Here is a 23,063-nt window from a genome sequence, read left to right as displayed (position 1 = left end):
TGACCTGGCTCTAGGAGAAAAGGGTGCTTAGGACCAATAGGGTCAACTACCGTGCAAACGGACCAGAGGGTGCCAGTGGAGGCTGGTGGCTCTGATGTTAGTGGGACGATGAATCCACTCTGGGTTTCAGTCAGAACTCTAAAGGAGCTTCTGCACCTTAGATAGTTCTTTCAGTATTCTGACTGGTTCTGCTTGCAACCTGGAGTGAATTAAATGCCCTGCTGACAACGGAGCAACCAGCCTTCACTAGCTGAGGGCTATAATCAGCTAGATGCTGCTAACTGTGGACCTGCAGTAGATCCACCAAGACTGAATCATAGAATCATAGAATCATAGAATAGCAGAGTTGGAAGGGGCCTACAAGGCCATCGAGTCCAACCCCCTGCTCAGTGCAGGGATCCACCCTAAAGCATCCCTGACAGATGGTTGTCCAGCTGCCTCTTGAAGGCCTCTAATGTGGGAGAGCCCACAACCTTCCTAGTAGGGTGACCATATTAAAAGGAGGACAGGACTCCTGTATCTTTAACAGTTGCATAGAAAAGGCAATTTCAGCAGGTGTCATTTGTATATATGGAAAACCTGGTGAAATTCCCTCTTTATCACCACAGTTAAAGGTGCAGGAGCTCTACTAGAGTGACCAAATTTAAAAGAGGGCAGGGCACCTGCAACTTTAACTGGTGCGATGAAGAGGAAATTTCCCCAGGTTCTCCATACATACAAATGACACCTGCAGAAATTCCCTTTTCAATACAACTGTTAAAGATACAGGAGCCCTGTCCTCCTTTTCATATGGTCACCCTACTCCCTAGGTCACTGGTTCCACTGTTGTACTGCTCTAACAGTCAGGAAGTTTTTCCTGACGTCCAGCTGGAATCTGGCTTCCTTTAACTTGAGCCCGTTATTCCGTGTCCTGCACTCTGGGAGGATCGAGAAGAGATCCTGGCCCTCCTCTGTGTGACAACCTTTTAAGTATTTGAAGAGTGCTATCATGTCTCCCCTTGAAGACTAAGTTTGGGCGCTGGCTGGTCTCCCGCCACCTTGTAAGTTTGGTTTAGCTCTAAGATTAAGCCAGGTTCATTTAACCATATGTTTTTGAAATGCCCGGTAGAATCATAGAGTCATAGAGTTGGAAGGGGCCTATAAGGTCATCGAGTCCTGCTCAATGCAGGAATCCGCCTTAAAGCATCCCTGACAGATAGTTGTCCAACTGCCTCTTGAAGGCCTCTAGTGTGGGAGAGCCCACAACCTCCCACACTAAAGGTAGTTTCCTTTTCAACTGTGACACACCCACCCACACACCATTGATGCCTGAAAAACAGTTTGATGATTTCATGGATGTTAGAAGCTCCAATTGGGCACGACTCTGCTCTGATATTAATCAACGTGTTTGGAAGTGGCCAGTCTCTGCTCTGGAAGATTGAATGCTCCACGGATGTTCATGGTTACCAGATAATTCCGGGGTGGAGAGCACACCCCTAATAACGATGATCTCTTTACACAGGGAGAGGAAGAGGAAGCTCCAACGACCACGTGGCTCATTCAGTGGGCGTTTTTATTGTGCTGCTTTTCCTGTGAACAGCAGGAAATGGCGGCAATTTTTTCTTTTGAAAAAATAAGTCAGATTTCCCAGGTCTTTGTTTGCAACGAGTGGGAGATGTGCGGAAGGTGGACGGCGGCATCTAAAGGACGTGCAAAAGACGGTGAGCAGGCAGTAACAAGGGTGCAATAAAACGCTCATCCGATGATGCTCCAAGAGAGAAGAAAGGAAAAACTTCCTGACTGTTAGAGCAGTACGACAATGGAATCAGTTACCTAGGGAGGTTGTGGGCTCTCCCACACTAGAGGCCTTCAAGAGGCAGCTGGACAACCACCTGTCAGGGATGCTTTAGGGTGGATTCCTGCATTGAGCAGGGGGTTGGACTCGATGGCATTGTAGGCCCCTTCCAACTCTGCTATTCTATGATTCTATGATTCTATGATTCTATGAAAGGAAAGGAACATCTCGTGCAAGCACTTGAGTCATTGCTGACTCCTAGAGGGACGCCTGCTTCGGGGACGTTTTTTTGGCAGACTTTGTAGCGGGGTGGTTTGCCATTGCCTTCCCCAGTCGCGGTTACCTTTCCCCTAGCTAGCTGGGTCCTCATTTTACCGACCTCGGAAGGATGGAAGGCTGAGTCGACCTGAGCCAGCTGTGTGAGAACCAGCTTCCGCTTGGATCGAACTCTGGCCGTGGGGAGAGTTTCAGCTGCAGTAACTGCCACTTACCACTCTGCGCCACACGAGGCTCAGAGAACCAACACTGAATTTCCTAGGCGCTGCCTTCCACTGCTTGATGGGCTGAGTTGATATGAGACCTGCTCCTCCATGAGATAGCAGCAGAAACCATGAGAAGGAGCCCTTGGAGGAAACATTGTCCTCGGCTCTGACCTTTTATACTGATACTACTTGTGTCCTTTATCTAGCAGAAGACAGGTGCTTATTGAGTTTCAATGCCCTGGCGAGCCGAAAGAGATTCCTCCGGTGCTCTCATTGCTACTTTTAACTCACGTCCATCATTACGAGCTCAGACCTTCCCTCGTCCCCCCACCTCTTCCAGCAAACAAAGAACACTTTTATCGCCTACCGCTTAACATAAATAACACGGGGCAGGAATGAAATCAGTCCTATTTGTCGGCAATTTCAGGGAGGCACAATGACAAAGCTGGTGCAATCTCCCCAGCTTGAATGCAGCTGTTGTGAGACGGAAGGGCGAAATTCCAAACAAACCAGGCATGGAAGCCTCATATTGCCACAGGTGTCTTCGAACAACTGGAGGAGGCCATTAATCACCAGGTAACACCCATTCTCCTCCTGGAAGATGGACAAAAATGATGGATGCAGAGTTTCTTGGACAGAAGCTGTATTTCCAAACCTCTGCGGCAGGAAAAAAAAGAAAAAGGAGGAATAGGTGCCCCTCCCCACCCTCCAGCCAAGGCAGGATTAATCGCTTTACCCTTGAACCGGGGTCTCGAAGAATATACAACCTTGCATGTTGCATTCAAACAAGGGTAGACAGGGGTCTCCTGCCTCTTGCCCTCCGTTATGTTTGACTCTTCATTTATTTAAAGTAGTCCAGATGCAGTCTGGAGTCTTTTGTTCAATATTTATTATTGTTTAACCTGCTCTGAAACGGGAATGTGGGAGAGCGCTCGGGGTCAACGCATTCAGACTTGAAAGGCAGCCTGGCTTGTTTCACCGGCAACCACAGCCTCTCCAGCTTTAACTCATATCCTTGAAGCTGGACGGCCTGTGGAGGGACGCTCAGAATATTTTTAATCACAAGGGGGGAAAAATCCTTGTGGTGTCAACTTAGCAGCTGATGAACATGGAATTAACGGGAGACCAATTCAGACAGCTGGTTCGGTGCTGGCTTTCGGAGTAGGGCTGGGCCGGGCCTGGGCACCTCTGTCCTGTAAGAAGGGAGGCCTGCAAGCTATCTTTTCTCTTCAGCTGCATCCAATCTTCTTGGAAACATTACGCAAGTGGAAATGGTAGAACTATTTGTGTGGTGGGCTCTCTGCTTGTCTTGGGGCCCTGGCAAATGCCCAAGCTTGCCACCTTGTGGGGCCAACCCCAAACTAGGGATGTTGTGAGAGTCCATGAAGGGGGGGGGAATCTGGTGTGCTCACTTCTGCTTGACCTCTCAGACCCCATTTGCTGAGCCATCGCACTAACCTGATGCCATTCGTTGAGCCGCTGCATGGTCTGCGAGTGCCTGGCCCATGGCCAACCCCTCAGTGTGCTGCCCTTTTTACGAAAAAATGGCAGCTCGGGTTTTTCCGTAAATATTGTGCTACGTAAAAGGAGGTCATAAACGGGCTATGGATGCAACCTGACAGGTGTAAATAGTCCATTTATGCCTGACAGGTGTAAACAGCCCATTTATTTATTTACTTATTTATTTATCATATTTATACCCTGCTCCTCAGCCAAAAAAGGCTCTCAGAGCGGCTTACACTTAGCAAAAAAGACAGTCCCGGCCCTAAGGCTTACAGTCTAATTAAAACATAACACACAAGGAACAGGAGTTCAGGAGGGAGGGGAGGGGGGAGGGGGGAGGAGAGAGAGAGAGAGAGAGAGAGAGAGAGAGAGAGAGAGAGAGAGAGAGAGTCCAACAGGAGCAGGCCATGATGTTTCTTCTGCCTGCTCCTGTCCCCTTGTTCTTTCATCTTCTTTATGGCCACCATTTATGCAACGTAACATTTACGGAAAATCCAGAACCGCTTTTTTGTGTGTGTGCAAAATAGCAGCTTGCTGAGGGCTCTGGTGGTGGTGGCTGGACACTTATCGGGTGGCCAGACGATAGCTACAATCCTCAGAGGAGGTCCTCCTAGCCATTCTGAAAAGAACGGCATGCCTCCATGAAGTACCCAGATGGCAGGGCCTTCTTTGTAGCAGCACCCACCCTTTGGAAAACCCTCCATTGTGTGGTTCGGGAGGCAGAAAATGTAACATCTTTTTAAAGCCTCCTAAAAACATACCTTTTCACATAAGCTTTCCCTGGATTTTAACTTACCGTATTTCTTCGATTGTAAGATGCCATCGATTGTAAGAGGCAGACAAATTTCAGTACCACCAACAGGAAAAAAAAAACACCCTAAGACACACCCGCGATTCTAAGATGCACCCCATTTTTAAAGATGTTTATATGGAGAGAAAAAAGTGCATCTTAGGATCGAAGAAATAGGGTAGTTGGGTTTACATCACCTTTTTAACTTTTAATATTTTAAATTTATCTGACACTGTTGTATTTTATGGTTTTAATTGTGCACTGCCCAGAGAGCCTCAGCTAATGGGCAGTTTAAAAATGCAATAAAATAATAAATAAATAAATTTACTGGGCAGTTCCTGGGCACATGAGGACCATAAGGTGGCTTGTTCAGGGAGCTGAACAGGAATGGCCAGCTGGTGCCATCTCAGTGAGCGCCCCACAACATGGACATAATTGAGTCCATCCATCCTGAACCCTGAACCGTTTTTTATTAGCATGGTGAAGTCTCCTGTGACTTTGTCAGGAGACTGTGGGATGTGGTGAACCAATCTTCTGAATGCTCAAGGCCTGTCAGTAGTTAAAACTCTAGTACAGCCTTCCTCAACCTGGGGAGCTCCAGATGTGTTGGACTGCATCTCCCAGAATGCCCCAGCCAGCTGGCTGGGGCATTCTGGGAGTTGTAGTCCAACACATCTGGAGCGCCCCAGGTTGAAGAAGGCTGCTCTAGTAGGTCTTGAACCTTGGAGACAGTACTGGAATGAATCACTGAATTGATCAGTGTACTGGTTCATTTACCAGTGCTGACTGCTCTGACTGGCAGTGGATCTCCAAGGTTTCAGACAGGGATCATTGCCCATTCCGCTACTTCAGTTCTTTTAACCAGTCAATAAAACAATCAAATTGCAACACTTAAACCCTTGATAAAACATAATACAGAACAAATATGTCCAATAGATTGCATCAAAAGGTTAAAAAAGAAAAGAACAAAGGAGATCATACATTAAAAGCCAGCTGAAGTTTTTAAAACAAGTATTTACAAACCATCTAAACATGGGCAGAGAGGGATCTTACTCAGGTGGGAATTTTGCAGACTTGGTGCCACTACTGAGAAGGCTCTGTCTTTGGTATGAGTGGTCAGAAGACACCGTGCCTGATCGAAGAGCTCAGGCAGGCTGTCGTAAATCACAGGAGTTGTGAGATAAGCAGCAGCTAGAATTGTCAATAAACAGTCCAAGGTTGGTACACCAAAGTATCCATAGGAAGCGAAGGTAAACAATGCAGGTTTCAGGAACATGCAAAAGAGTAGTTGAGGTCTTTCCAGGGTCAGATATTATTCAAACAAAGTCAAGGAGCTGGTAGAGAAATGACTGGAACAGAACAGTAAACACAACAATTGCTTCCAGCAATCAAACAGCACCTCTGACTTTCCTTTTATTGGGATGGTGATTAGGGTGACCATATTTTGGAAACCAAAAAGGAGGACAACATGGTCGCCATGTTAAAGTTATTTAAAAATAATAATTTTAAAACCTCAAACTTTTTTAAAAAATCCTAAAACTCAATGGATGAACTGATCTGTTTCAAACTTGGCATAGCTAAAGCCCTTGTTAAGAGCAATCATGGTGCCAAGTTTCATCTATCTTTAAAAATAACATTCTAATTTTTTAAGAAAAATCCTTACATTTTTAAAAATTCCTAAAAATAAATGGATGAACAGATCTGTTTCAAATTTGGTATGGCTAAAGCTCTACCTAAAAGCTATCATGGTGCCAACTTTCATATCTTTATCTTTAAAAATGACGATTTTAAAAATAATAATTTTAAAACCTCAATTTTTAAAAAATCCCTTAAAAATCAACGGATGAACGGATCTGTTTCAATTTTGGTAAGACTAAAGCCCTTCCTAAGAGCTACCATTGTGCCAAGTTTCATGCCCTTATCTTAAAAAATGATGGAGTTATAAGCAGTTTTGTTAATTCCCACTAGAGCTGCTCTTTGGAGAAAATCCAGATTTCCCCTCCCCCTTCCGGATTTGTCATCAAAAACCCAGACAAATCTGGGCAAATCCGGTCATATGGTCACCCTAATGGTGATGATGGAGTGAGACCAGCTGTGTTGGATTGCAGCTAGCTTCTGTCTGCTCACTTGAAGGGCCCCTCCCCAAACAACCTCAGGCTCAGCTGTATAGCTTTCCTCCTTTATCCCAAATGGAGGCATTCAGAGACACAACACAGGCTCATTTCGTGAGAAGGTCTGATCCCTATAAGAGCTGCACTGGTGATTTCTCACCTTGGATTCAAACAACATAGAATCATAGAATAGCAGAGTTGGAAGGGGCCTACAAGGCCATCGAGTCCAACCCCCTGCTCAATGCAGGAATCTACCCTACAGCATCCCTTACAGATGGTTGTCCAGCTGCCTCTTGAAGGCCTCTAGTGTGGGAGAGCCCACAACCTCCCTAGGTAACTGATTCCATTGTTGTACTGCTCTAATAGTCAGGAGGTTTTTCCTGATGTCCAGCTGGAATTTGGCTTCCTTTAACTTGAGCCCGTTATTCCGTGTCCTGCACTCTGGGAGGATCGAGAAGAGATCCTGGCCCTCCTCTGTGTGACAACTTTTTAAGTATCTGAAGAGCGCTATCACGTCTCCCCTCAATCTTCTCTTCTCCAGGCTAAACATGCCCAGTTCTTTCAGTCTCTCTTCATAGGGCTTTGTTTCCAGACCCCTGATCATCCTGGTTGCCCTCCTCTGAATAAGCTCCAGCTTGTCTGTGTCCTTTTTGTATTGTGGAGCCCAGAACTGGATGCATATTTCTAATTAGCTAATCAAAGTAGGGACCTGCCAAATTTTCTCAAGGAAAACATTCCAAAGTAGTTTTCAGGGAGAACATTCCACAACTGAAAGGGATTTTTCCTTGGTCACCAACCGCCATCCATCAGATGTTTTGGGGCACCCAGGGGAAACACCCAAGGGGAACAAGGAAGGACATAATCCAGGTGTGTCTTTCAGTCTGAGAGCTGAATTCCATTTCTGAGAAGCTCTCAGGGGCCACATTCCCATAGTGCATTGGGCAAATGGGGCATGGCCAAAAAGGCAGGCCTATTTTACCCTGAAGCTCTCACTGCCATTAATGATGCCTGAAGAGAGGTATCCCAACCTTTTAGAATGAGTAAAAAGCGCATGAAAGCTGAGAAGCCTCTAAATTAACAGTGGTCAAGGGAAAGGGGATGGATTGGGGTGGATTTGCCCCATGGACCTGAGTTAATAAGTCATCAGGATACAAGGTAAAGAAAGTAGGAAACAGTACAATGATTTCATCTCAGGATCATTTTTTTTTTATTTGCACCTTGGACAAGAAATGGTGTCCTGATACAGGGAACAGAGGAATGATCACTACCTTTCGGAACAGAAAGGATCTCTAATTTTCCCAGAGCTAAAGCACAATTAAAATTCAGTTTTGCACAATGGACTCTTGGCATATTGACTTACAGCTGTAAGTTTACAGTTACATCCTGAACTAATGATCATCCTGTGTTGACTGTTTCAGATAAGGCGGGGTGGTGTAGAGCCATTTGAGAGAGCGTTGAATCCAAAGGGCTCAATGACCATGCCTAGGGAGGTGCCTCCTAGGATCCATGAGTTGAAAGAGAACTTCGGTAATCTACTCCTGAGAGTATCCCCACCCAGGGCACAGAATGCTTCTGGGCACTATGGTCAGTTGAGGAAGATGAATCGTTGCAGCAGCCTGCACAAGCCAACCACTTATACACACCTAGATGGAGGCTGGGGTTCAAATACGGAACCCCTGAGAAGTGGACCAGTGCCTCTTGTTAAGTGAGCCACAGATGACCAAGTTCCCCACAGGGGCGGACATAAAGTGCTAAATGCTGATTGATTGAGAGCTGAAAGCCAACTGATACTGCTTGCCCAGCTGATGGTGAAATGATAAAAAAAGTAAATGATTTTTTTTAAAGTATGCACAGTTGGCAAAAGACACAATATTATTTGACAAGAACTCCAATAGCAACTTTGCCAATAAATGGATTCATATTTAAATGTCAGGAGACAAAATGTGAATCCAAATTGCTGCATCTTCGGAAGTTCAGAAAATAGTAAGAATGATCGAAATTGTGGTGCATGGCTTAGATTTCCTAAGGGTGATGAGTCAGGTCTTAGTGAGGAGCTGTGATGGTCTCCCTGATGAAGCCACACTTCAGAGTGAGTGTGTATGTTCACTGATGAAAGAACTGGGAAACTCACCCATTCACCCATCTTTACTTAATGAAACATTAGTCTACATGTATGGCCTGTGTTGCCTCTTCATGTTGATCATTCAGATGGGCTTCAGCCTTCAAAAAAGCACAAGCTGAGATTCTCAGCATGCTCAGTTCTGTGCCCCTGAATCAAATAGCATGCTTTTTGTCGGGATATCACAGCATCACCAAATACACACAGCTCTCTATTCACCTGGCCAATTCCATTGTCTTCACATACAAACCCATCTGGCATAGCATCCATTGATTTAGGATATCTTTGAGACCTTGGGTGATCATCAGAATGATTCCTATCTATTGTGTCCATAATTTGAAACGTCTGATCGCTTCAAATTAAACAAAAGCATTGAAAATAATCATGGCAAATCATGAAATAATTGTCAATATATTACATGGCTTTTGATTCATATTTTGCACACCTGGGCAAAGGGACAGGTGCTTTATCACTCCATTCTAGTAATTATAATAGTCTAGGAATGAATTTTGACCAGTTTGTCTGCACAGAACTTCATTAGACACAACCACCCACCCCTGGTCTTAGTCTATTTAGCTGACCAACATGCTTCCATGATCACAACCTTTCATGATCACAGCCTTTCTGGAATTATGAGATGGAGATATTTTATTTTATTTTAACTTGGGCCTTATGCTACTTTTTTTTCCCCATTTCAATCCCATATTACAACAAATCTCACAGAGGCTTACAGACATGCATAATGACTGTACACAATGTAGAATCCAAGATAAGATGTTAAATAACAATAGAACAAGCACCACTGTAAAGGTTGTTGAAGTGGAATATAAAAAGATCAGAAATGTCCCAGACGACTTTGTAAACAAAAATGCATTGTACTTTCCCAGCAATAATCATCGTACTTGGGCCTCAGGTGGATCTCCAGGAAATACATTTCATAAAATTGGGGCTGTGACCGACAAAGCCCTGCTGTGCACACTCATTGCTTTTTAATCTTTTGATCTGGAGTAGTGTTGGAAGAAAAACAAATCTGGAAGCCAACTTCTCCAACTAGCACCATGATAATGGACATGCAATAACCCAAGCAAACTTATCTGAAGAGAAGATATACCGGCTTTCTCAAGGAAATACCCATGTTTGCCAACTCTGCAATATTTCACTGGGGCTTCTGGATGTTTTTGGCTTATAACCGACAAAACAGAACACACGTCTCTGAAATCAATGACTCCCTCTTCCCCCAGATAGAACCAAACCAGCCAATCACACTCAAGCTCCCTCCATCCCATCATTAACCCTTTCTTACAAGCTGAAAAATGAAATACGTTTATATTAATATAGTAATGGAGGTCAGAGTCCACCTGACGTCCCTGCAAGGTAGGCTCCTGGACCAAACGTCCTAAACTCCCAGGCAACCCGCCTCCCTAGCCCTGTCCACAACCGGGATGAGCCAGATGTTCCAAGAATAATGCACAGACACACATTAGGGACCAAAGCAAGTTTATTAACACCACTAAGACTAACATGTAAGGCCTTGGTCAGTAAAAGCTAAGCAAAAGGGAAGAGGGAAGGTTGGGGAAAGGAGTAGGGGAAAAGGAGTGAGAAACAAAGCTGAGGGAAGGAAGCTAGCAATTACCCCAATAAAAGCATCAGTCATTCCACCACCCAGCGGCAGCGGCGGCTGACCTTGTCCGCAATACCCCAACACTTTAAACATAAGAAAAACCTAACTAACTCCAAGCAGTCCCCTCTGACTACCTGGACTTTGGGGGATTCCACACATCGTACTGAGGGGGCTTCCATGAGCCCCCAGTGCGACCCCAAAGCGATCGTGTAGCTTGCCTTTCGAAGAGATGAGGAAGAGGCGTCCTTGCCGCTGCCGCCGCCACCCACCTACTTCCTCGCCGGCCGGGTCAGAGAGCTCGGCGGAAGAAGGCGGGGTAGAGAGCTTCCGCTCTCCACCCCGCCTTCTTCCACCGAGCCCTCCGAGCTGGCCGGTAAGGAGGTAGGTGAGTGGCGGTGGCAGCGGCGGCAAGGACGCCTCTTCCTCGTCTCTTTGAAAGGCAAGCTACACGATTGCTTTGGGGTCGCACTGGGGGCGCATGGAAGCGCCCTCAGTACGACGTGTAGAATCCCCCCTGATCTTCCCTTGACACGCGTGTCATCCAGCAAAGAAGATGGAGACGCTTCCACACTAGGCACTTTATTACTTTTCGGCCACCTGGCCCCATGATCCATCCCAACCAACCACTGCCCTTCCCAGGCCTCTGGTGACCCCTCCCAACAGGAGCCAGACCCACATTCTTTCCCATAGCTGAAACGAGTTGACTTCTAAGCACCTCTGATAATCCCCAGGTGCTACAGTGGGAGTTGGCAGGCTTGCCCAGCTCCTTCCCTCCCACCTGAGCCTGGGACAGCAAAGCCCAAACCACATTAATGTACCCATTTTGGCAGACACAAAAAGCATCATTGAATTAAAGCAAAACCCAGGTCAGACCCCTTGTCCTTCACAAATATAATAAAACAAGTTAAGAAACAGGTGATTTTGTCACAGATGACTTGTCAAATTCTTCCCTGGCCAGGTTTGCCAGACCTTAGAACACCCACATGACCACGTCTCCTTCTTCTAACTTCTTTCCCTGAACCCCCATCAAGTCCTGTCCTCTGCCCTTACCAAGCACCACTAAGCTCCACCCCTATACTAGTAGGCACCGCCTCTCAGTTCCCAGACTCCACCCCCAGACTCCACCTATATCTCAAGGTCTGAGCCTTATGAAACAAGTTTTGACTGATCAAATCCTGCCCATAATTTGGCTGTTCTCCCTCCACCCTCTGACCATGGGGAACATTTTTTTTGTAACATCAAAACTTGTCAATCATATGACTCTCTTCCCCAGCCTGAAAGCACAGCTTTCTAAGCAGGCCCCAAATTATTCAAACTGATCGCCTCGGTGGAGAAGGAAAATGGAGGGGAAATGACATGATACAAGCAAGGTCATCTTGCACTTTAGAGTAGGATTCAAATGGTTTACAGCTGCAAGCCTTCTGCTTCCTGTAGACAAAGCTCTCTTTCTTTGATGCTTTATGGTGTCCTTTCCAAAGCCTTTTAAAGATCTCAGAGTATCATTAACCAGATAGAAATAAAAAACTGCACTGGCATTTATGGCCTCACAAGCTTGCTTTGGTGTCAGACAAGCGGCAATATAGTACCAACAGTAAAAGGTACACGCTGAGTAACCCTCCAGAAAAAAATATGAAGCATTCACCCATGCATGTGCCACATCTCAGAAGGCAAAGACGATAAAACATTGTCTGGCGACTTATCTCACCAACGCTCTGACTCAGATGCAACTTGGTCACCCATCCTCTCCCTAGCAATAGGCTCATGGCCATCGCTATAATTCGCGCAGATGTGGTGACTGCTCCAACAAAGCTATGAGATATGCAAAGCAGCTGTTGGTTTTAATAAAATACTGTCTTGATCGGAATCAGATGATTAGTCCTTCAGATCCAGAATGAAAAGTGTGGAAGAACTGTTGTGAACTTACCAAGACGGCTCACACTGTGCCCTGTGGGAGTTGATACTCATTGGAGTAAATCCTCCATCCAGTACTTTCAGGAGAGATTTAATTCCTTTAGCATTTATAGACAAGGACCAAGAATCCTGAAAAGACAGATCAAGAAAGAGAGGGAGAGAGGGAGAGGGAGAGGGAGAATGAGAATACATTAAATGGAAGTCAGGATGTGGAAGTCATACAACTAAAAAAAGCATATGTATTCTAATCAGTTAAATATTGTGATAAATATCATCTGCATACATTTGAAAAGGAGGAAATAGTCCTTAATAGGGATGGGAGAATCAGCGGGCTTTTCTACGCAAGACATTTATTGTGAGAGCATGATTAGTTACTTATGGGTGTTTACGGGTTCTTTAGATGACATTGTAACCCTTCAGCTTTGCTCGCGTTTTTTTCAGAGCCCTTTCCCAGTTTTTTTAGCGCTGGGAAAATGGAGCATTATTTCTGAAAGCAAAAGAAAGGGTATTTTCGTAGTTGTGTAATTGTGATATTCCGCTATACCACCGCGCCACCTAGAGGTTATGTAGCAGGAAGGCAGGAAAGCAATCTTTGTGTACAGCTGAGATCTCAGCTCTGTGACAAAAGTGAAAGTAGATACAGCAATTAACATCTACATATAGAAAAGCTTGAATTCATTGAGGTTCTCTGAATTCTGCCTTGAAGCTCAATCCGCCACACTCTATTATCAACTATGATCTGTTTTTCTTTCTGTTTGAATAGGAAAAGCCCTTATTTCAGAATACATTTTTTGAAAACACACACCCAAATTCACACTTTCACTCCATAGACTAAAGCACAAGAATGCATATATATATATATATATATATATATATATATATATATATATGAAATATATATGCATTTTCAAAGTGCACATTTTCTAAACATGAATGCAAGTTTGGGGAACATGCAAACATTTCCTGAAATAAAATGGATTAGTATTTTAATTCAAAGGTGCAATCAGGGCAAGCCTGAGTAAAAAAAATGAAACAAAATGAAAATCTCTAACATCCTTAGCTCTAATCAACACCCCGCCCCCCCACACACACTACTGCTTTCATTTTAAGACAATGAAGTTGTTGCAGGTTTTACCTGTAAGACTTCTTGGGCGCCCTATTTTAGCCAAAAGGCAACTCGTAGAAGAATGAATGAATGAATGAATATGTCTGTTACTGCAGGTTTTATCTTAGAAGAGGCATTCCTCATTCTCTTTCACACATGGCAGAGTGCTTCCTTTAATACGGCACACTGGGATTGTTTAGCTTGGAAAAAAGGAGGCTAATGGGAGACATGATAGAAGTGTACAAAATTATGCATGGTATGGAGAATGTGGATAGGGAGACATTTTTCTCCTTCTTTCATAATACTAGAACTCGGGGTCATCGCATGAAGCTGATTGTTGGGAGATGAAGTCCTTTTTCACACAACGCATGGTTAAACTATGCAATTCACAATTCCACAAGATATTGTGATGATCGCCAATTTGTATGGCTTTAAAAGTGGGTTAGACAAATTCCTGGAGGAGAATGCCATCTATGGCTGCTATTCCTGATGGCTGTTTGCTACCTCTAGTATCAGAGGCAGAAAGCCCATGTAGAGCATAAGAACATCAGAAGACCCATGCTGGATCAGACCAAGGGTCCATCTAGTCCAGCACTCTGTTCGCACTGTGGCCAACCAGCCATCGGCCAGGGACCAACAAGCAGGACATGGTGCAACAGCACCCACCTGCCCATGTTCCCCGGCAACTGCTGCACACAGGCTTATTGCCTCGAATACTGGAGATAGCACACAACCATCAGGGCTAGTAGCCATTGATAGCCTTTACCTCCAGGAATTTATCCAACCCCATTTTAAAGCCGTCCAGATTGGTGGCCATCACTGCATTTTGTGGTAGTGAGTTCCATAATTTAACTATGTGCTGTGTGAAGAAGTCCTTCCTTTTATTTGTCCTGGATCTCCTACCAATCAGTTGTATGAGATGACCTCAGGTTCTAGTATTTTGAGATAGGGAGAAAAATGTCTCCCTATCCACATTCTCCATACAATGCATAATTTTGCTGGGGAAGATGGGTGGGAGGGTTCTGTTGCATTTATGCCCCACTTGTGTATTTCCCAAGGGCAACTGTTTGGTGTGAACAGAATGCTGGACTAGATGAACCTTTGGTCTGCTCCAGCATGTCTCTTCTGATGTTATTATGCTCTTATCTAAACAATGCATCTCTAGTTCTAAGAAGTACATTGAAACAACAGCTGCAGTTTTCTGAAGGCTGGTTTATACATGTGGATTAATCACTTGATTGATGACTGCAGGAACAATTCATGGCACACATTTATGAATAGGCTGTGAGGAACCGACTTGGCGGTGGGGGCAGGTCAAATTGGGGCAATAGGGTTGCAGCAGCAACCATACATTGGCCAGAGATGGTATTGCTACTCTTCAGCTTAGGTGGAACTAGTGACCAGAGGAAACAATAGAAGCCTAGCTAGATTACTGAGTTGCCTTTCCGTCATTGGAATGTGATCACCTCCCTGCCTTAGACCACATCACTGCCTCTGACCTTGCTGGGCTCTGCCAAAGTCATCACAGATGAAACCCACAGACACTGCAATTCCCAATATCACTGGATTCCAAAAACCACAGAAAGCGGTTTCTCTCTCTAGTAAAGGAAGTATTTTATAAGTTGACATTATGTGTGTGTGTGTGTGTGTGTGTGTGTATCTATATATCAATATCTCAACACATGCTGAAAGCAAAGATACCACATAAAAGTCAATCACTTGAACAATGCAAGATTAAATTGCAAGGATCCAACAAGCCCACAGAAGGATCTAGACACACCCAACCATTATGGACAATTGCATGATGCCACATGTGAGTTTATTAATGTTTACAGTGAGTGAGCTCACCTAGGTCATGATCCAAACCTGAGGAAAATTGTGCCAGATCTGTCCATCAACAGCAATATAGAGAACTCACACTCTATCTGCTCCGAGATGTTTTTGTTTCATTTTTTGGAAGTCGGACATGGAACAACCTGGATTATTGTGAAGGGTTGGTTGGGCAACAGCCCACCCATGGGTGATGGTTTGAGCACACTGGCCCTATGTCTGGCAAAAACGAGTCCCAAGTCAAGTAAGCTGGATTCATATTGTCTGTTTCCAGTTCCTTACTCCTTTTTACAGCAAGTGCCTTTCTCTTTCTTCCCTATCTTGAATCTCCTTTAAGAGATCTCTGTCTCTCCCTAGAGGAGAGAGGAGAATCATTGCCGGGGAGTTGCAATCCTTTCCCCAGCTTACTCCCAGGTTCTCTCTGCAGTCCTGTTAGTTCCCTGCATCCATGGAAGGGTTTTATGCTTACTGTCATCCCTTTGTGATTTAGCAGCTGAGGTCCCATCCTTTCTACCCCTGTGCTGAGGAAAGCGTGTCTCTCCTCTGGCTTCCAGGTTGGCCTGTGGTTCATCAGGTGGTGCTTTTTATATTGTATTTTGTATTTGTGTTTTAAATTTGTTGGTTGTTTTTATGCTCTTCATGGTTTTAATTTTTGTGAACCGCCCAGAGAGCTTTGGCTATTGGGTGGTATAAAAATGTAATAAATAAATAAATAAATAAATAAATAAATAAATAATCACCAGAGTAGAGAGGTACTTGCTGCTTACCTTTTAGGCCAATGGGTGTTTTGTTTTTACTCGCTACTTAGCAACAACTGGGATGGAGAATTGTCACTGCCTCCCTCCAAAGCCTTTTAGAATGCTTCTCTGCGCTAAGGTAGCCAGGTGTCCTCTTTTACAGAGGACAGTCTTTGAAGGGCTGCCAGAGGGCAGCCCTCCATTTGAAAGTGTCCTCTGTTTGAAGGAGGCACACAGGTAACCTTGCCCTAGTCTTCCTCGCTAAGTCAACATATATTGCATTTTTATTTCAATTATACACAGTGCATAGTTAAAGCATGGAATTTGCTACCACAATAGGTAGTGATGGCTACTAATTTTGGTGGCTTTCAAAGGGGTTTGGATAACTTCCTGGAGGAGAAGGCTAACAATGGCTGCTACTCCTGATAACCATGTGCTACCTCCAATGGCAGAGACAGTATGCCTATGTACACCAGTTGCTGGGGAAGATGGGTGGGAGGGTGCTGTTGCACCATGTCCTGCTTGTTCATTCCTGGCCGATGGCTGGTTGGCCACTGTGCGAACAGAGTGCTGGACTAGATGGACCTTTGGTCTAATCCAGAATGGCTGTTTTTATAGTCTTTCTGCCTAAATTTGCATCTATAAATAAAAATCAAAATATACACATCTATGGGCTCATCTACACCAAGCAGGATATTCCACTAGGAATATAAAAGGCAGGAGCCACACTACTACTTTATAGCAGTTTTGAAGTGCACTGACAACTGCTGGGCCCCTTTGACACATACCATATTCCACACTTTCATAGTGCAATATCCAGCTTGGTGTAGATGTGTCCTGGACCCCAACAGTTGTTAGTGCCCTTCAGTACCACTATAAAGCAGTAGTGTGGCTCCTGCCTTTTATATACCGCTTTCATGGTGGAATATTTATTTATTTATTTATTTATTTACATTTATATACCACCCCACAGCCGAAGCTCTCTGGGAGGTTTACAACAATTTAAAATAGTAAACATTAAAAGTATACAAAAATTTAAAAAACATAAAAACAGTATAAAAACAACAGTATCCATTTAAAAACAACAATTCTGGGGTCCATTAAAAACAAACTTAACGTTGTTAAATGCTGTTAAAATGCCTGGGAGAATTGAAAAGTCTTGACCTGGCGCCGAAAAGATAACAACGTTAGCGCCAGGCGAGCCTCATCGGGAAGATCATTCCACAGTCAGGGAGCAACCACTGAGAAGGCCCTCTCCCTTGTTGCCATCCTCCGAGCTTCCCTCGGAGTAGGCACTCGGAGGAGGACCTTAGATGTTGAGCGCAGTGTACGGGTAGGTTCATGTCGGGAGAGGCGTTCCGTCAGGTATTGTGGTCCCAATATCCTGTTTGGTGTAGATGAGCCCTATGTCATCTTTTGTCCTCTGTTGATTTCATTCCCCCTAAATTCGTGAACCCCCTCAGTGTATATTTTCATGCTTTAGCCTTTAGGGGAAATGCATGGTTTTGGGGTCCTCCCCCATTTAAAATGTGTTTTTTCTAGGGATGTGCTCCACTTCTCTTCGGTTCAGAGAAGCAGGAGCGAGGTGGCCTAATTTGCCTCTGGAAAAGGCAGAGGCAAAGAGAGTCGGGGGGGCTGCGGATCGAGGCGAAGAGGATCGCCTCAATCCAGAGATTCGCCTGCAGGTAAGTGGGGGGGAGGGGGACTCATCTGGCACTGCTGGCGCCACCATCCATGCGGCGGCACCAGGTAAGGGAGCAGGGAGGAGGGACGCTTACCTGCATCTGTCGCGGGCCTCAATTGAGGCCCCGGTTGAAGCTGGAAGTGAAGGCCGAGGCCTCTTCCGGCTTCAAGCTGGGGCCTCAATTGAAGCCCATGATGACAGACACAGGTAAGGGGGTGGGGGTGGTGGCTTATCTTGCACCGCCGCCACTGCCGCCGTCCATGTAGCGACGGCGGCAAAGCCGGATCTCGCTCCACAGAGTGGAGCGGGAGACAGGCGGAGCGGTGCGAAGAGGATCAGGCCCGATCCGGATTTTCCGGATCGGGCCACAAAGCGGATTGGGGGGGGGGTCCGTGCACACCCCTAGTTTTTTCTTTAATGAAATTTATGTAAAATTATTTCCCAAAGATTAGGAAAACGCTCTGCACGTCCAAGGACTCTGCCAACAGCAGAAAAGCTGGTCTGCCGTTTATTTATTTATTTATTTATTACATTTTCATATCACCCAATAGCCAAAGCTATTGGGTGGTATAGAATCCATGCCATAGAATCCACGGTTAGATTCATAAAAATCTGACCTGATTGGGTTTCTCTGACATACCTATTTGCACTTGATATTTGGCAGTGACTTCGTAGCAGTGCTTTTATTTGTATTTGAATGCTTTTCTTTCTTTCTTTTCTTCTTCTTCTTTTTTTATAGCTCAATTGCAAGTGCAGACTTTGGTTTGGAACCATTTTAGGCTATCTCAGAAGCCTGAGTCATGTTATTGTGAACAGCACGCAACGATCCCTCCAAAATGCCATTTGGTTTTAAGCCGACTTGTAGAACTTTGCAGCACATCGCACGCAATTCTAGAGGCTGTAGTGGTTTGATATGTCACCCAAAATGGGATGTGTCTTTTTTTAAAAAAAATGGATGGGAAAGTGCTCCTGTTAATATTTCTATTCTTGCTTCAGGGTTTCCCGTCTCCTTTGTACTATATGCATGTTGTTTTTATTCCTAGCTCGTCTAATGGCTCTAGTCAAAATAATTGACTTTTGCACACATTACGGTTTTGTCCTTCATAGACCTTGCCCAGGTGCAGGCATTTTAACGGCTTGCAAGGCGTACAAAGGTGCAGAAACGTACAAAATTCCTCTGTTTTTCTGTTCAGATAAGCAAGCATAAAGCTCGTAGTCTTGGCTTCATATTTGATTCTTCACTTTCTTTCTCCTCGCATATCAAGGCTGTAGCCAAGTCCTGCCGTTTTTTCCTATGTAACATTGCTAGGATCCATTCGTTCTTATCTGAATCTTCTGCGAAGACCCTTGTCCATGCTTTTGGTTATCTCCCGTTTGGACTTTTGTCATCTTCTTTTGACTGGTCTTCCTTATGCTCATATCTCCACTTTGGTCTCTCTTCACCATTCTGCAGCCAAGATTATTTTCTTGGCTCGTCGTTTTGACCATGTTTCTCCTTTGATGAAATCTCTTCATTGGCTTCCGATCCCATATAGAATTCAGAATAAGCTTCTTTTGCTGACAGTCAAAGCGTGCCATGGTCTTGCACCTTCTTATCTTTCCTCTCTCATTTCACTCTACCATCCCCCTCGTACCCTCCGTTCTTCAAATGTTATGTTGCTCTCCCGCCCAAGAGTTTCTATCTCTCTTGCCCGGCTTCTCCCATTCTCTCTGGCTGACCCGTTTGCATGGAATGCTCTTCCAGAGCAGCTACGTACCACAAGTTCCATTGTAGATTTTAAAACGCGTTTGAAAACTCATTTGTTTTCAATAGCTTTTGGTATTTTAGCTTAATTTACTGTTCTTATTACTATGATTATTCTCTTATTTCTGTTTTGTGAACCCCTTCCCCCCTTCATATGTTTTAATGTGATTTTAGGTTGTAAGTATCTGTTGAGGTGGCTATGGAGGAAGGAGAGCACCACACAATGTTCTTGTAGGCTATGGTGGCAAGTTCTGGATGAAGCGAAGTGGCCTCTTATTCCTCCCACTGGGGCTGGTAAGGGAAGAAGGAGTTTGAGAATCCGCACATCTGATACCCTCCAGCCCAGTCTTTGGACGTTTGCCGCCTTTGGTTTTGGAGGCTGGGGAGTCCAGGGGCTTTTGCTCCTGGTCAGGATCCAGAACGATAAAAGGAGACAAGGGATCAGGGGATGTGGAGTTCCACAGCAAGCTCAGAATACATTTTGTATCCCTTGGAAGCCAACAAGCGTAGTTTGGAGTCTGGATGGAGTTCCAGCCAGAAGCAGAGAAACGGGGAGGATTGCTCAGAGAACATGTCAGTTCTCATTTTCCTTCCTGTAACCTTTAAAGTAAAAGCAAGTGACATCCTGACTTGTACAAGGATTGGTAATGAATCTCAAAGGCTGTTGAAATAATTAGATGGCAAATCAAAGCAGAGCGCTCTTTCCTTGTGTGTATAATCTGAGAGACTGCATACATTCCTGTATCTTTACAGTTGCACACGTCTTTCCCGCTCCACTCCAGGCAATAACATGGGCAGAAAGATAGTTAAGTAACGTCCTTGAAAGCTTACGGTTAAACCTTAAAAGGACAGATGGCCAGAGAACAAGCCAGGGGGCAAGACCAAAGAGGAATATTAGAAGCACAAGACATGTCAGAGCTCAGGTAGACCATGGGCATGGCTAGACCTACCGATGGAGGGGTGAGGATCTCACGATATGATGATCGTGAGATCCTCCCCCCTCAGTCTACATGCAGTGCATGATGTCCTGGGAGGAGGGAGGACGTCGCATCCACCATATTTTTAAAAAATTGAAGATGAGCGCAAGTATGCTTCTTTGAAAAGGTGCAGTTGTTCTTTTTTTAAAAAACAACAACAACTGTTCCCCCCATCCTAACCCTGATAGAGACGGAGCTCCAGAGCAGCTTCATGCCCCATGCCCAGTTCCCGGCTCCTCATGGTTACTCGCAAGGAGCCAGGACAAAACCAGGATGGTGGCCCACACCTCCTGTGGTCTCGGGATCATCCCGAGACTGTGGGAAAAGTTGGAATAAACATGTAGGGCAATATCCTGGGGAAATGGAGGGCTCACCCCTCCCTGCTCCCGGGATTTCCTCTGCATCATGTGGATGCACAGGGATGATCCCGGGACGATCCCTGGGATATCGCCCCATCTAGACATGCCCCTTGTTGCTGCAGAAAGGCCCAACTGGAACAGGAAGTGCTTTATACTCCTTCCTGTCTGGGAGGATGCTTTGGCTAGCCTGGGTCAATTGAGTCAATCCAGAGCATGAAAGTATTTGCCAGAGAAGGCTGCCCTTCGCATTTCGGTGCTTTACCACATGGAGTGGCTGCACGCAGATCCAGTATCTCTTTATAGTCTTGGGCCACAGCTAGACCTAAGGTTTATCCTGGGATCATCCAGGGTTCGCCCCTGCCTGAGCACTGGATCCCCTGTGTGTCACCTAGATGAACAGGTTTGACCCCTGGACGATCCAGGGATAAACCTTAGGTCTAGCTATGGCCAAAGGCATGCAAAGAGGGACACTCATCAAAGTAAAGGGCCTCTGTTGAATAGGGAAATCTGAGTCTTTTTTTTTTTACTCAACGTAGTTCCACAGCATGAACAGCTCGGTTTGTCTCTGCAAGGTGAGCTGCGGTCTTTTCCACGAACGCTGGAAACTTTTGTTGCTCGTTTGTCCAGGTTCCACAATTTGTGCACATTTCTGAGCAATTTCTGCAAATTTCTGAGCAGTTTGGGTAAATTATAGCTGAATTTGTGCAAATCACGACCAGATTGTACAGAAATTTGCAAAATTGTGGAAGCTGCAGAAACGTACAAAATGCCTGGAAAATCTTGCAGCTTGTGTCGGGCGCTACAGTGAGAACCGAAACAAAGTCTGGAGAGGGCGCGAACCTAGGAAAAGCTGTTGAATTCCACTTCTCAAACAGACTTAGTTGACATCCCTACAGTGAGCATTTTTGAGGTGAGGAGGGACCTGCTCAGGTCTGGCCCTACCATTAGGCAGAGCGGGACAGTTGCTTCAAGTGGCAGATGCTTGGAGCCAATTTTGTTCTTTTCCTCAGACAGCAACATATCTTGGGCCAGCTCTGGCCCGGCTCACCTCGATCCTGCCAGCACCAATGCTGTCTCCCTGTTCCACTGTCTCAAGGCCCAAGGAATTACCTCGCGGCTTGGGAAGAGAGCACCAGTGGTCGGGACCCCCAGGACGGCAGGATGGCAAGTTTCCCTGCTGTTCAGGAAACGTGAAATGTGAACAAAGAATGAGCTGGTGACAATCCTACTTTGGAAGACCCAAGCATAGAATCATAGAATAGTAGAGTTGGAAGGGGCCTACAAGGCCATCGAGTCCAAACCCCTCCTCATTGCAGGAATCCACCCTAAAGCATCCCTGACAGAGGGTTGTCCAGCTGCCTCTTGAAGGCCTCTAGTGTGGGAGAGCCCACAACCTCCCTAGGTAACTGGTTCCATTGTCGTACTGCTCTAACGGTCAGGAAGTTTTTTCTGATGTCCAGCCAGAATCAGGCTTCCTGTAACTTTATTATTATTATTATTATTATTATTATTATTATTATTATTATTATTATTTATTTATATAGCACCATCAATGTACATGGTGCTGTACAGAGTAAAACAGTAAATAGCAAGACCCTGCCGCATAGGCTTACAATCTAATAAAATCATAGTAAAACAAAAAGGAGGGGGAGAGAATGCAAACAGGTACAGGGTAGGGTAAGCAGGCACAGGGTAGGGAAAAACTAACAGTAGAAAGTAACAGTAGAAGTCTGCACAACTGTGTCCTGCACTCTGGGATGATCGAGAAGAGATCCTGGCCCTCCTCTCTGTGACCATCTTCCCTGATGAAGAGATCTGGAGATCTCAAAAGTGTATGCATTTCACTGAACTTTTGGTAGTCTACAAAGATATTACAGTAATACAATTTTTAGAATTGTACTTACGATCAACATGGTTACCTTTGCTTTTCTTAGGCTCTGTCCAAGCAAAGAACAGGGGCACTGATTTCACAGACTAAACTCTGTGCATAGGATCTGTCCACCTATGTAGCAATGTGGGCAATGTTTTACATGGCTTTGGACCACGATACCTGACAGAGTTGCTCTCCTGACCTGAACCTCCCTGGACGCTACGATCAACATCAGGGGCCTTCCTTTGAATGCCTCCTCCAAGATTGCCTCAGAAGGTGGCAATGAAGGAGAGGATTATGCAATAATCTCCCCACTGAGTCCCACCTGATGGTCAACACTGTCATCTTTTTGGTGCCAGGTTATACCCAATCATATGATGGTGCCTCTATACCCAGTCATATTATTATTATTATTATTATTATTATTATTATTATTATTATTATTA

This window comes from Elgaria multicarinata, chromosome 5 (genome assembly GCF_023053635.1).
Source record: "Elgaria multicarinata webbii isolate HBS135686 ecotype San Diego chromosome 5, rElgMul1.1.pri, whole genome shotgun sequence".
NCBI lineage: Eukaryota > Metazoa > Chordata > Lepidosauria > Squamata > Anguidae > Elgaria > Elgaria multicarinata.
Note: the sequence above shows the minus strand (reverse complement) of the source record.